This window comes from Oncorhynchus keta, chromosome 11 (genome assembly GCF_023373465.1).
Source record: "Oncorhynchus keta strain PuntledgeMale-10-30-2019 chromosome 11, Oket_V2, whole genome shotgun sequence".
Taxonomy (NCBI): Eukaryota; Metazoa; Chordata; class Actinopteri; order Salmoniformes; family Salmonidae; genus Oncorhynchus; species Oncorhynchus keta.
Window position 1 is genome coordinate 47252215 of NC_068431.1, and position 14605 is coordinate 47266819.

The 14605-nt window shown below is 40.7% G+C and overlaps 1 protein-coding gene across 4 annotated transcripts in view; it reads left to right on the forward strand.

Moving 5' to 3' along the window:
• The first annotated feature begins 850 nt into the window (after positions 1-850).
• The window catches only part of LOC118389713 (neuronal migration protein doublecortin-like), a 99165-nt gene continuing 85410 nt past the window's right edge, over positions 851-14605 (forward strand). For all 4 annotated transcript variants that reach the window (XR_008060615.1, XM_052457337.1, XM_052457338.1 and 1 more), the window contains exon 1: positions 851-986. The gene's annotated coding sequence lies outside the window, so the exon portion shown is untranslated. The remainder of the gene's footprint in view (positions 987-14605) is intronic.

The following is a 14605-nucleotide window of genomic DNA, read 5'->3' on the forward strand; positions in this document are numbered from 1 at the left end:
CGCAAACACAGGTGCTCATAGACACCTCCACTTCCACCTGATACACACGGCAGATGCATCCCATATACAGAGGGTGGGTGACTGCAGTCCTGCTTTGTCATGTCATAGCCTCTTATCTGGAAGGACATCAGCTCTTAGAGCTATCCTCTCTCCTCTATCTCTGGCAGTGGTGTACATAATGGGCTTTTACCTTCTGAAGCCAGGTCACGCACGCACTTGCACACACACACACACGCACGCACGCACGCACGCACGCACGCACGCACGCACGCACGCACGCACGCACGCACACACACACACACACACACACACACACACACACACACACACACACACACACACACACACACACACACACACACACACACACACACACACACACACACACACACACACACACACACACACACACACACACACACACTCAACTGCAAATGTATCAATTTATTATCCTGCTGTTTCTGCCTCTGGAAATATGCTGTAACATGTATGGTGTGAAGAGAGGCGCAACACCCACCCAGTTCAATCTGTTGTTAGGGATTATCAGCACTACATTACCTTACAATAGAAGTAGTAAAATAGAGGAATGAAATGGAGGCATGATTTTCTCAAAACACAGGGATTAAATGCAGTTTTTCTTTCTTCAGATGAGTATTTATGATTTCATTAGGCAGCATTATAGCCTAAATGGATATCTGAATTAGAACAAGTATTAATTATGACACAGTAATAGTCCGAAAGTAAACATTTTGCAGCTTTGAAAAGGTTTACGTCATCCTTTTGTGCGAAATACCCTAACATACCGGTCTGTGCCATTGCCTTGCTAGGGCGGATTCAGCAACTGTCGGCTTTAGGACCCAGCAGTGCAGCCGGTCAGGTATGCACAGCTCATGGACTAGAGCGAGGCAGACAAAGGCAAAAAGAGCTCGTGCCGCTTTCCTGCAGCATCCACACCCACCCACTTCACTCCATACACTCCAGCGCGGGTGAGTACCGTTAGTGGGATACTATATATTTGGGTTAAACATAGTTAAATGGCCAAAACATATTATTTTGGTATTTTACTTCTGTTTCTGACGGTGTGTTGATCTGTTGTTTTGATTATTGGACACTTCTGAGGATTGTTCGAATTGTAAGCTATTTAGGCAGTTAGCTGAGCAGGTGGTTGTAGGTGTGCGCGTACCCGTTAGTACACAACTAACACAGCTCATCTGTATGCAGGGTACTGCGACCACTGCACTGTTTTAAGATCATGGGACCTACTGATGGGTTTTCTTGTTACACAAATGACAGAGGGAGTACAGTGAAACTTTTTTCTTTTTTTGAATATGACTTAAAACCAGCTAAGACTGGCTTAGTGTTACACAGATCAGCTGTGATGGGGATACAGAACGCTGGCGGGCAGGTAGAATGATCAGGTTTTTTTTTCTATGGGCGGCTGAAGTGGTGGGAATGGTGGTGGCACAGACTCAGGCTCACATCTCTGTGGTGCAGTTAGACATGTCCCTATCACACAATATAACAGCCTTGCTGTCTATCTGCTTCAGTGTGCGCACTGCCCTGTGTTAGGTACGCCTGGTGAGAGCATGTATTATTTGACACATTAAAATATAAAATATATATTTAGGGTTTGAATGACATTAACTATTGGGATTGCCCTATGAGTAGGGGTCTGGACATTATGGAGATGGCAATTTAAATATTTCAATAGTTCCTGGCCACTCCTGTAATTTCTGCTCTGGTGGTGGGAATGCACTGGGGCGAGTCATTAGTCTAGTAATAACACTAGTATTGATACATTATATGAGTGTGCTCATGTTTGAATGCAGTATTACTAATAGTAGTGTAGTGTAGCACTACTGTAGTAGTAGTAGTGATATAGTATTACTACAGTAGTAGTAGTGATAGAGTAGTACTACAGCACTAGTAGTAGTGATACAGTATTACTACAGCAGTAGTAGTGATATAGTAGTACTTCAGCAGTAGTAGTAGTGATATAGTACTACAGCAGTAGTAGTAGTGATATAGTATTACTACAGCAGTAGTAGTAGTGATATAGTAGTACTTCAGCATTTGTAGTAGTGATATAGTAATTACTACAGCAGTAGTAGTAGTGATATAGTAGTAATTCAGCAGTAGTAGTAGTGATATAGTACTACAGCAGTAGTAGTAGTGATACAGTATTACAGTAGTAGTAGTAGTGATAGAGTAGGACTATATCAGCAGTAGTAGTGATAGAGTAGTAATACAGTAGTAGTAGTAGTAGTGATATAGTATTATCACAGCAGTAGTAGTAGTGATAGAGTAGTACAGTAGTAGCAGTAGTGATATAGTAGTACTACATCACTAGTAGGTGTGATTGAGTTGTACTACATCAGTAGTAGTAGTGATAGAGTAGTACTACATCAGTAGTAGTAGTGATAGAGTAGTACTACAGCAGTAGTAGTAGTGATATAATAGTACTACAGTAGTAGTAGTGATAGAGTAGTACTATAGTAGCAGTAGCAGCAGTGATATAGTTCTACAGCAGTAGTAGTAGTGATATAGTATTACTACAGCAGTGGTAGTATTGATATAGTATTACTACGGTAGTAGTAGTGATAGAGTAGTACTACAGTAGTAGAAGTAGTGATAGAGTAGTAGTACTACAGTAGTAGTAGTGATAGAGTAGTACTATATCAGTAGTAGTAGTGATAGAGTAGTAATACAGTTGTAGTAGTAGTGATAGAGTAGTGCTACAGTAGTAGTAGTGATAGAGTAGTACTACAGTAGTAGTGGTAGTGATAGAGTAGTTATACAGCAGTAGTAGTAGTGATAGAGTAGTACTATAGTAGTAGTAGTGGTAGTGATAGAGTAGTACTACAGTAGTAGTAGTAGTGATAGAGTAGTACTACAGTAGTAGTAGTAATAGAATAGTACTACAGTAGTAGTGGTAGTGATAGAGTAGTACTACATCAGTAGTAGTAGTGATAGAGTAGTACTACAGTAGTAGTAGTCGTGATAGAGTAGTACTCCATCAGTAGTAGTAGTGATAGAGTAGTACTTCAGCAGTAGTAGTAGTGATATAGTACTACAGCAGTAGTAGTAGTGATATAGTATTATTACAGCAGTAGTAGTAGTGATAGAGTAGTACTACAGTAGTAGTAGTAGTAGTGATAGAGTAGTACTACAGTAGTAGTAGTAGTGATATAGTAGTACTACAGCAGCAGTAGTAGTGATAGAGTAGTACTACAGTTGTAGTAGTAGTGATAGAGTAGTACTACAGTAGTAGTAGTGATAGAGTAGTACTACAGTAGTAGTGATAGTGATGGAGTAGTTATACAGCAGTAGTAGTAGTGATAGAGTAGTACTATAGTAGTAGTAGTAGTAGTGATAGAGTAGTACTACAGCAGTAGTAGTAGTAGTGATAGAGTAGTACTACATCAGTAGTAGTAGTGATAGAGTAGTACTACATCAGTAGTAGTAGTGATAGAGTAGTACTTCAGCAGTAGTAGTAGTGATATAGTACTACAGTAGTAGTAGTGATATAGTATTACTACGGTAGTAGTAGTGATAGAGTAGTACTACAGTAGTAGAAGTAGTGATAGAGTAGTAGTACTACAGTAGTAGTAGTAGTGATAGAGTAGTACTATATCAGTAGTAGTAGTGATAGAGTAGTAATACAGTAGTAGTAGTAGTGATAGAGTACTACTATAGTAGTAGTAGTGATAGAGTAGTACGACAGTAGTAGTGATAGAGTAGTACTGCATCACTAGTAGGTGTGATTGAGTTGTACTACATCAGTAGTAGTAGTGATAGAGTAGTACTACAGCAGTAGTAGTAGTGATATAATAGTACTACAGTAGTAGTAGTGATAGAGTAGTACCATAGTAGTAGTAGTAGTGATAGAGTATTACTACATAAGTAGTAGTAGTGATATAGTAATACTAAAGTAGTAGTAGTAGTAGTAGTGATATAGTAGTACTTCAGCAGTAGTAGTAGTGATATACTATTACTACGGTATTAGTAGTGATAGAGTAGCACTACAGTAGTAGTAGTAGTAGTGATAGAGTAGGACTATATCAGCAGTAGTAGTGATAGAGTAGTAATACAGTAGTAGTAGTAGTGATATAGTATTATCACAGCAGTAGTAGTAGTGATAGAGTAGTACAGTAGTAGTAGTGATAGAGTAGTACTACATCACTAGTAGGTGTGATTGAGTTGTACTACATCAGTAGTAGTAGTGATAGAGTAGTATTACAGCAGTAGTAGTAGTGATATAATAGTACTACAGTAGTAGTAGTGATATGGTAGTACTATAGTAGCAGTAGCAGTAGTGATATAGTTCTACAGCAGTGGTAGTAGTGATATAGTATTACTACATCAGTAGTAGTAGTTATAGAGTAGTACTACAGTAGTCGTAGTAGTGATATAGTAGTACTACAGCAGTAGTAGTGATAGAGTAGTACTATAGTAGTAGTAGTGATAGAGTAGTACTATAGTAGTAGTAGTGATAGAGTAGTACTACATCATTAGTAGTTGTGATAGAGTAGTACCAATGTAGTAGTAGTGATAGAGTAGTAGTAGTAGTAGTAGTGATATAGTATTACTACAGTAGTAGTAGTAGTGATAGTAGTACTACATCAGTAGTAGTAGTGATAGAGTAGTACTACAGTAGTAGTAGTAGTAGTGATAGAGTAGTACTACATCACTAGTAGTGGTGATAGAGTAGTACTACAGTAGTAGTAGTGATAGAGTAGTATTACAGCAGTAGTAGTAGTAGTGATAGAATAGTACTACATCAGTAGTAGTGATAGAGTAGTACTACATCAGTAGTAGTAGTGATAGAGTAGTACTACAGTAGTAGTAGTAGTAGTGATAGAGTAGTAGTGCAGTAGTAGAAGTAGTGATAGAGTAGTAGTGCAGTAGTAGAAGTAGTGATAGAATAGTACTACATCAGTAGTAGTAGTGATAGAGTAGTACTACAGTAGTAGTAGTGATAGAGTAGTACTACATCAGTAGTAGTAGTGATAGAATAATACTACATCAGTAGTAGTAGTGATAGAGTAGTACTACAGTAGTAGTAGTGATAGAGTAGTAGTGCAGTAGTAGAAGTAGTGATAGAGTAGTACTACAGTAGTAGTAGTAGTGATATAGTACTACAGTAGTAGTAGTGATATAGTATTACTACGGTAGTAGTAGTGATAGAGTAGTACTACAGTAGTAGAAGTAGTGATAGAGTAGTAGTACTACAGTAGTAGTAGTAGTGATAGAGTAGTACTATATCAGTAGTAGTAGTGATAGAGTAGTAATACAGTAGTAGTAGTAGTGATAGAGTACTACTATAGTAGTAGTAGTGATAGAGTAGTACGACAGTAGTAGTGATAGAGTAGTACTGCATCACTAGTAGGTGTGATTGAGTTGTACTACATCAGTAGTAGTAGTGATAGAGTAGTACTACAGCAGTAGTAGTAGTGATATAATAGTACTACAGTAGTAGTAGTGATAGAGTAGTACCATAGTAGTAGTAGTAGTGATAGAGTATTACTACATAAGTAGTAGTAGTGATATAGTAATACTAAAGTAGTAGTAGTAGTAGTAGTGATATAGTAGTACTTCAGCAGTAGTAGTAGTGATATACTATTACTACGGTATTAGTAGTGATAGAGTAGCACTACAGTAGTAGTAGTAGTAGTGATAGAGTAGGACTATATCAGCAGTAGTAGTGATAGAGTAGTAATACAGTAGTAGTAGTAGTGATATAGTATTATCACAGCAGTAGTAGTAGTGATAGAGTAGTACAGTAGTAGTAGTGATAGAGTAGTACTACATCACTAGTAGGTGTGATTGAGTTGTACTACATCAGTAGTAGTAGTGATAGAGTAGTATTACAGCAGTAGTAGTAGTGATATAATAGTACTACAGTAGTAGTAGTGATATGGTAGTACTATAGTAGCAGTAGCAGTAGTGATATAGTTCTACAGCAGTGGTAGTAGTGATATAGTATTACTACATCAGTAGTAGTAGTTATAGAGTAGTACTACAGTAGTCGTAGTAGTGATATAGTAGTACTACAGCAGTAGTAGTGATAGAGTAGTACTATAGTAGTAGTAGTGATAGAGTAGTACTATAGTAGTAGTAGTGATAGAGTAGTACTACATCATTAGTAGTTGTGATAGAGTAGTACCAATGTAGTAGTAGTGATAGAGTAGTAGTAGTAGTAGTAGTGATATAGTATTACTACAGTAGTAGTAGTAGTGATAGAGTAGTACTACATCAGTAGTAGTAGTGATAGAGTAGTACTACAGTAGTAGTAGTAGTAGTGATAGAGTAGTACTACATCACTAGTAGTGGTGATAGAGTAGTACTAGTAGTAGTAGTGATAGAGTAGTATTACAGCAGTAGTAGTAGTAGTGATAGAATAGTACTACATCAGTAGTATTGATAGAGTAGTACTACATCAGTAGTAGTAGTGATAGAGTAGTACTACAGTAGTAGTAGTAGTAGTGATAGAGTAGTAGTGCAGTAGTAGAAGTAGTGATAGAGTAGTAGTGCAGTAGTAGAAGTAGTGATAGAATAGTACTACATCAGTAGTAGTAGTGATAGAGTAGTACTACAGTAGTAGTAGTGATAGAGTAGTACTACATCAGTAGTAGTAGTGATAGAATAATACTACATCAGTAGTAGTAGTGATAGAGTAGTACTACAGTAGTAGTAGTGATAGAGTAGTAGTGCAGTAGTAGAAGTAGTGATAGAGTAGTACTACAGTAGTAGTAGTAGTGATATAGTACTACAGTAGTAGTAGTGATATAGTATTACTACGGTAGTAGTAGTGATAGAGTAGTACTACAGTAGTAGAAGTAGTGATAGAGTAGTAGTACTACAGTAGTAGTAGTAGTGATAGAGTAGTACTATATCAGTAGTAGTAGTGATAGAGTAGTAATACAGTAGTAGTAGTAGTGATAGAGTACTACTATAGTAGTAGTAGTGATAGAGTAGTACGACAGTAGTAGTGATAGAGTAGTACTGCATCACTAGTAGGTGTGATTGAGTTGTACTACATCAGTAGTAGTAGTGATAGAGTAGTACTACAGCAGTAGTAGTAGTGATATAATAGTACTACAGTAGTAGTAGTGATAGAGTAGTACCATAGTAGTAGTAGTAGTGATAGAGTATTACTACATAAGTAGTAGTAGTGATATAGTAATACTAAAGTAGTAGTAGTAGTAGTAGTGATATAGTAGTACTTCAGCAGTAGTAGTAGTGATATACTATTACTACGGTATTAGTAGTGATAGAGTAGCACTACAGTAGTAGTAGTAGTAGTGATAGAGTAGGACTATATCAGCAGTAGTAGTGATAGAGTAGTAATACAGTAGTAGTAGTAGTGATATAGTATTATCACAGCAGTAGTAGTAGTGATAGAGTAGTACAGTAGTAGTAGTGATAGAGTAGTACTACATCACTAGTAGGTGTGATTGAGTTGTACTACATCAGTAGTAGTAGTGATAGAGTAGTATTACAGCAGTAGTAGTAGTGATATAATAGTACTACAGTAGTAGTAGTGATATGGTAGTACTATAGTAGCAGTAGCAGTAGTGATATAGTTCTACAGCAGTGGTAGTAGTGATATAGTATTACTACATCAGTAGTAGTAGTTATAGAGTAGTACTACAGTAGTCGTAGTAGTGATATAGTAGTACTACAGCAGTAGTAGTGATAGAGTAGTACTATAGTAGTAGTAGTGATAGAGTAGTACTATAGTAGTAGTAGTGATAGAGTAGTACTACATCATTAGTAGTTGTGATAGAGTAGTACCAATGTAGTAGTAGTGATAGAGTAGTAGTAGTAGTAGTAGTGATATAGTATTACTACAGTAGTAGTAGTAGTGATAGAGTAGTACTACATCAGTAGTAGTAGTGATAGAGTAGTACTACAGTAGTAGTAGTAGTAGTGATAGAGTAGTACTACATCACTAGTAGTGGTGATAGAGTAGTACTACAGTAGTAGTAGTGATAGAGTAGTATTACAGCAGTAGTAGTAGTAGTGATAGAATAGTACTACATCAGTAGTAGTGATAGAGTAGTACTACATCAGTAGTAGTAGTGATAGAGTAGTACTACAGTAGTAGTAGTAGTAGTGATAGAGTAGTAGTGCAGTAGTAGAAGTAGTGATAGAGTAGTAGTGCAGTAGTAGAAGTAGTGATAGAATAGTACTACATCAGTAGTAGTAGTGATAGAGTAGTACTACAGTAGTAGTAGTGATAGAGTAGTACTACATCAGTAGTAGTAGTGATAGAATAATACTACATCAGTAGTAGTAGTGATAGAGTAGTACTACAGTAGTAGTAGTAGTGATATAGTATTATCACAGCAGTAGTAGTAGTGATAGAGTAGTACAGTAGTAGTAGTGATAGAGTAGTACTACATCACTAGTAGGTGTGATTGAGTTGTACTACATCAGTAGTAGTAGTGATAGAGTAGTATTACAGCAGTAGTAGTAGTGATATAATAGTACTACAGTAGTAGTAGTGATATGGTAGTACTATAGTAGCAGTAGCAGTAGTGATATAGTTCTACAGCAGTGGTAGTAGTGATATAGTATTACTACATCAGTAGTAGTAGTTATAGAGTAGTACTACAGTAGTCGTAGTAGTGATATAGTAGTACTACAGCAGTAGTAGTGATAGAGTAGTACTATAGTAGTAGTAGTGATAGAGTAGTACTATAGTAGTAGTAGTGATAGAGTAGTACTACATCATTAGTAGTTGTGATAGAGTAGTACCAATGTAGTAGTAGTGATAGAGTAGTAGTAGTAGTAGTAGTGATATAGTATTACTACAGTAGTAGTAGTAGTGATAGAGTAGTACTACATCAGTAGTAGTAGTGATAGAGTAGTACTACAGTAGTAGTAGTAGTAGTGATAGAGTAGTACTACATCACTAGTAGTGGTGATAGAGTAGTACTACAGTAGTAGTAGTGATAGAGTAGTATTACAGCAGTAGTAGTAGTAGTGATAGAATAGTACTACATCAGTAGTAGTGATAGAGTAGTACTACATCAGTAGTAGTAGTGATAGAGTAGTACTACAGTAGTAGTAGTAGTAGTGATAGAGTAGTAGTGCAGTAGTAGAAGTAGTGATAGAGTAGTAGTGCAGTAGTAGAAGTAGTGATAGAATAGTACTACATCAGTAGTAGTAGTGATAGAGTAGTACTACAGTAGTAGTAGTGATAGAGTAGTACTACATCAGTAGTAGTAGTGATAGAATAATACTACATCAGTAGTAGTAGTGATAGAGTAGTACTACAGTAGTAGTAGTGATAGAGTAGTAGTGCAGTAGTAGAAGTAGTGATAGAGTAGTACTACAGTAGTAGTAGTAGTGATAGAGTAATACTACAGTAGTAGTAGTAGTAGTAGTGATAGAGTAGTAGTACTACAGTAGTAGTAGTGATAGAGTAGTACTATATCAGTAGTAATAGTGATAGAGTAGTGCTACAGTAGTAGTAGTAGTGATAGAGTAGTACAACAGTAGTAGTGATATAGTAGTACTACAGTAGTAGTAGTGATAGATTAGTATTACAGCAGGTGTAGTAGTGATAGGGTAGTACTACATCAGTAGTAGTGGTGATAGAGTAGTACTACAGTAGTAGTAGTAGTGATATAGTAGTACTACAGTAGTAATAGTAGTGAAAGTAATGGGGGTGTCTGTGAGACGATGGGCATCCCCAGTGATGTCATGAGGAGAAGGTCAGTGATTTACCTCTTGTCTGTCAGGAGGAGTACCACTGCCCTTAACCCATCCTACTCTGGTCCCTCCCTCGGTCCCACCCCAATCCCCATCCCATGCATCCCAAGGCCTGGCTGTCATAAAACCCCAGTCAGACTCCCTGCTCTGCAGGTCGAGGGTGGGCGGGGGAGGGGTGGTCCCAGCCACATCCCTGGGTGGGGACAATGTGGTCCTCTGTTTATCTCCATGAAGGGCACATATGTGTTTCAGGGCTATTGAGGGATTAGGGGAGGAGGACATATAAATCACAATCAGTATTTCACCATTAAAAGCAGTGAGTTTCATGGCCTTTGCCATTGGGGCGTTGGCAGTCTCACACAATCACTGTTTACGCAGAAACGGGTTAACATGTCCCTGTTAAACCATGGAGTCTAAATGGGGTTGCCATTACCCAGCAGCTGACCCATGTGTGGGCATTGTATGTGGAGAGAGTTGGGTGATAGAGATGTTGAGGGGTTAGGCTGCCTGCATGTCTTTGTCTTTGTCTGAGCTTATCGAGATGTGGTCACTGGTCACAGCCACTAGGTGTGGATTTGGCAGGAAGTGGCCAGGCTTTAATTGGTAAATCTGCTTCAAGGCCTGGACTCTGTCTGTCTGTCCTTCCATCCGTCCGTCCCCCTGGCACAGATCCGAGCTTTAGAAGTCACAGGGAGCAGCTTCTAGTCTACACAATGATGACCAAGGTGGACTGAATGTGTTGACATAACAACGTGTGCCAACTCCTGGGTTGATCAGTGGTCAGATATGCACTAACATCATCTCCCTCCCCAGGTGTGGGTCTGTGTTCTAGTACATACTGGAAACTGGGTTGGGTAGGGGCATGGTGAATAGGGGCAGCTACTTTGCTACTGTCAGGTGCCTGTTTTTTATTTATTTTTTTAGATAGGGGATTTCAGTCCCACCAATAACCAAACCGACAACCCCAGATCGAACCCCGAGAAATCCAATAATTGTCCAGCTAAATATAACTAGGACACAGGGTGTGTGTGCTGTTTCAAAGTTGATTCCACCACATGGTGCACTGAGGTGCACACTATAGGTGCCACGTTAGAATGGGACACCGTTGCGCGTTTCATCCGAGTCTGTGTCAGCGAAATTACCGAATCGTCGATCCTCTACATATCAATCAGTGTTCACAGACAATAGTCTGAAGAATCCGTCTGTGGAGTTCGTTGTACCCGAGTGAAGCAGGCCACCGCAGCAGCTCTGGAAGGGTGTCAGTTAGTCACCAGTGAATCAGTTGTGAATCTGCTCCTCTAACCCTATTCTTAAACACAGGCCTGCTTCTGCTACATTTCTCCAGAGAGCAGCACCTCCAGCCTCGTTCTTATACTAATACTGCATTAAGAATTTAGCAGACAAATCTCATTCTCGACAGGATATAGAAGTGCCCCAGGGGCCTCACAACAGGAACAATATATTTTTTAGATGGGATGAGTTAAGGTCACATGAAAAGGGCTTCTCCTGGGATGTCATCAGGCAGGGGGATGTGGTGTTAGTAGATGGGGGGGGGTGCTGTTATGTTTCTTGTTCCCTCTGGCATCTGTTCTGTTGTGTCCACTCCAGGAAGGGGATGTGGTCTCGGTGGGGGCTCCAGAGGACGGGGCTCAGTGGGCTGTGGGGAGGAGGTCAGGCTGTCAAAGATGACTGCTGTTTATCATACATCACCTGCTCCTGCCTCCTGTAGCCGCCACACCTCCTGCCCACTTCAACACAACACCCTACTGGCCCGTATCCTGTGACTAGGACTGGGGGGCGATATTGACAAATGCTTTGTTTGTGAACGAGGGGCCTGAAAGTGGATAGGATTATTGACAAGTTGTTATTGATCAGCATTGTTTAGATGAGGCCATTTTGGGCAACTGAGTGTGAGGGGCTATTGACGAAGGTTGAAAGATGTAGGAAATTGCATCATAGCGTTGTGTAGGACAAGGCCTGGAGCTAGACAGAGCACATTAGCCTATTGGGTGACACAGTGTATCCCAGGACACCCATATTGTCCCTAGAGTGGGGATTCTGTTTTACCTGATAGTTACTGTATTTTGATAGAAGACGTTGAAATAGAAAGAAATCTCATACCTGGTAACTTGCATTGTTAAAAACAAAGCCACTACTTCCTGTTATCTGCTGCGTGTCTTTACAGAGAAGATGTAAGTAAGCCTGATACAAATACAGCCAGACAGCCCAGACTTGGGTATCAGCACATTCTAGGCAGGTGTGGATGAGGTTCATCCCGCTGCAGCTAACCTCATTCACAGGTCATGTACAGTACAGTATGGCTGCTGTGTCTGCATTTGTGTCTGTGTGTGTATCTGTGTTTTGTATTTTTTCATCTGTGTCTGCATTTGTGTCTGTGTGTGTATCTGTGTTTTGTATTTTTTGTCTGTGTCTGCGTTTGTGTCTGTGTGTGTATCTGTGTTTTGTATTTTTTGCCTGTGTCTGCATTTGTGTCTGTGTGTGTATCTGTGTTTTGTATTTTTTGTCTGCGTTTGTGTCTGTGTGTGTGTATCTGTGTTTTGTATTTTTCGTCTGTGTCTGCATTTGTGTCTGTGTGTGTATCTGTGTTTTGTATTATTTGTCTGTGTCTGCATTTGTGTCTGTGTGTGTATCTGTGTTTTGTATTTTTTGTCTGTGTCTGCATTTTTGTCTGTGTGTGTATCTGTGTTTTGTATTTTTTTGTCTGTGTCTACGTTTGTGTCTGCGTTTGTGTCTGTGTGTATGTCTGTGTTTTGTATTTTTTTGTCTGTGTCTGCGTTTGTGTCTGCATTTTTGTCTGTGTGTATATCTGTGTTTGTATTTTTTGTGTGTGTCTGCATTTGTGTCTGCGCTTGTGTCTGTGTGTATGTCTGTGTTAGTATTTTTTGTCTGTGTCTGCGTTTGTGTCTGCGTTTGTGTCTGTGTGTATGTCTGTGTTAGTATTTTTTGTCTGCGTTTGTGTCTGCGTTTGTGTCTGTGTGTATGTCTGTGTTAGTATTTTGTGTCTGCGTTTGTGTCTGTGTGTATGTCTGTGTTAGTATTTTTTGTCTGCGTTTGTGTTTGTGGCTGTGCCAGACCACGTGTTTACCGCTATAGTATTGCAGTGAGTCTTTGTTCTGTCATGCAGCAGCTACCATCAAGCTCTACTGTGTGGTCGTCATAACCACACATTTTCCATCTCGTACAGAGGAATTCTATTCATTTTGATTGTATCACACAGAGATGGCTAATGAGATTCATTAGAAAGGGGGTTTTGTGCGTCGCTGTTTCGACACAACCTGCCCCGCTGGAGTAGAACGACTCTGACGTGTTTCTTTGTCTGCTCTGCAGTCGGCTAGTTTTCACCGAAACGTTCGTTCCACTCATGAATGCCCGCCATGGAAAGGTTTTATTGGAGCGAATAGACAAACTGCCAGTCTGACCAGGGCAGGACTCCCAGCATGATCCAGGGTAGGGCGTGTCACCGATGACCTTCCCGATGCCTTCTTTCCTCCCACGGCGGAGAGACTCATGACTGGGGTGAGATGTGAACATGGCAGAGAGGGTGGCTGCTGAGTGCCCATTCAGAGTGGCACAGTAATGGGTGGTCTCTGCCCATTCAGAGTGGCACAGTAATGGGTGGTCTCTGCCCATTCAGAGTGGCACAGTAATGGGTGGTCTCTGCCCATTCAGAGTGGCACAGTAATGGGTGGTTTCTGACCATTCAGAGTTTCACAGTAATGGGTGGTCTCTGCCCATTCAGAGTGGCACAGTAATGGGTGGTCTCTGCCCATTCAGAGTGGCACAGTAATGGGTGGTTTCTGCCCATTCAGAGTGGCACAGTAATGGGTGGTCTCTGCCCATTCAGAGTGGCACAGTAATGGGTGGTCTCTGCCCATTCAGAGTGGCACAGTAATGGGTGGTCTCTGCCCATTCAGAGTGGCACAGTAATGGGTGCTCTCTGCCCATTCAGAGTGGCACAGTAATGGGTGCTCTCTGCCCATTCAGAGTGGCACAGTAATGGGTGCTCTCTGCCCATTCAGAGTGGCACAGTAATGGGTGGTCTCTGCCCATTCAGAGTGGCACAGTAATGGGTGGTCTCTGCCCATTCAGAGTGGCACAGTAATGGGTGGTATCTGCCCATTCAGAGTGGCACAGTAATGGGTGCTCTCTGCCCATTCAGAGTGGCACAGTAATGGGTGGTATCTGCCCATTCAGAGTGGCACAGTAATGGGTGGTCTCTGCCCATTCAGAGTGGCACAGTAATGGGTGGTCTCTGCCCATTCAGAGTGGCACAGTAATGGGTGGTCTCTGCCCATTCAGAGTGGCACAGTAATGGGTGCTCTCTGCCCATTCAGAGTGGCACAGTAATGGGTGGTCTCTGCCCATTCAGAGTGGCACAGTAATGGGTGCTCTCTGCCCATTCAGAGTGGCACAGTAATGGGTGGTATCTGCCCATTCAGAGTGGCACAGTAATGGGTGGTCTCTGCCCATTCAGAGTGGCACAGTAATGGGTGGTCTCTGCCCATTCAGAGTGGCACAGTAATGGGTGGTCTCTGCCCATTCAGAGTGGCACAGTAATGGGTGGTTTCTGACCATTCAGAGTTTCACAGTAATGGGTGGTCTCTGCCCATTCAGAGTGGCACAGTAATGGGTGGTCTCTGCCCATTCAGAGTGGCACAGTAATGGGTGGTTTCTGCCCATTCAGAGTGGCACAGTAATGGGTGGTCTCTGCCCATTCAGAGTGGCACAGTAATGGGTGGTCTCTGCCCATTCAGAGTGGCACAGTAATGGGTGGTCTCTGCCCATTCAGAGTGGCACAGTAATGGGTGGTCTCTGCCCATTCAGAGTGGCACAGTAATGGGTGCTCTCTGCCCATTCAGAG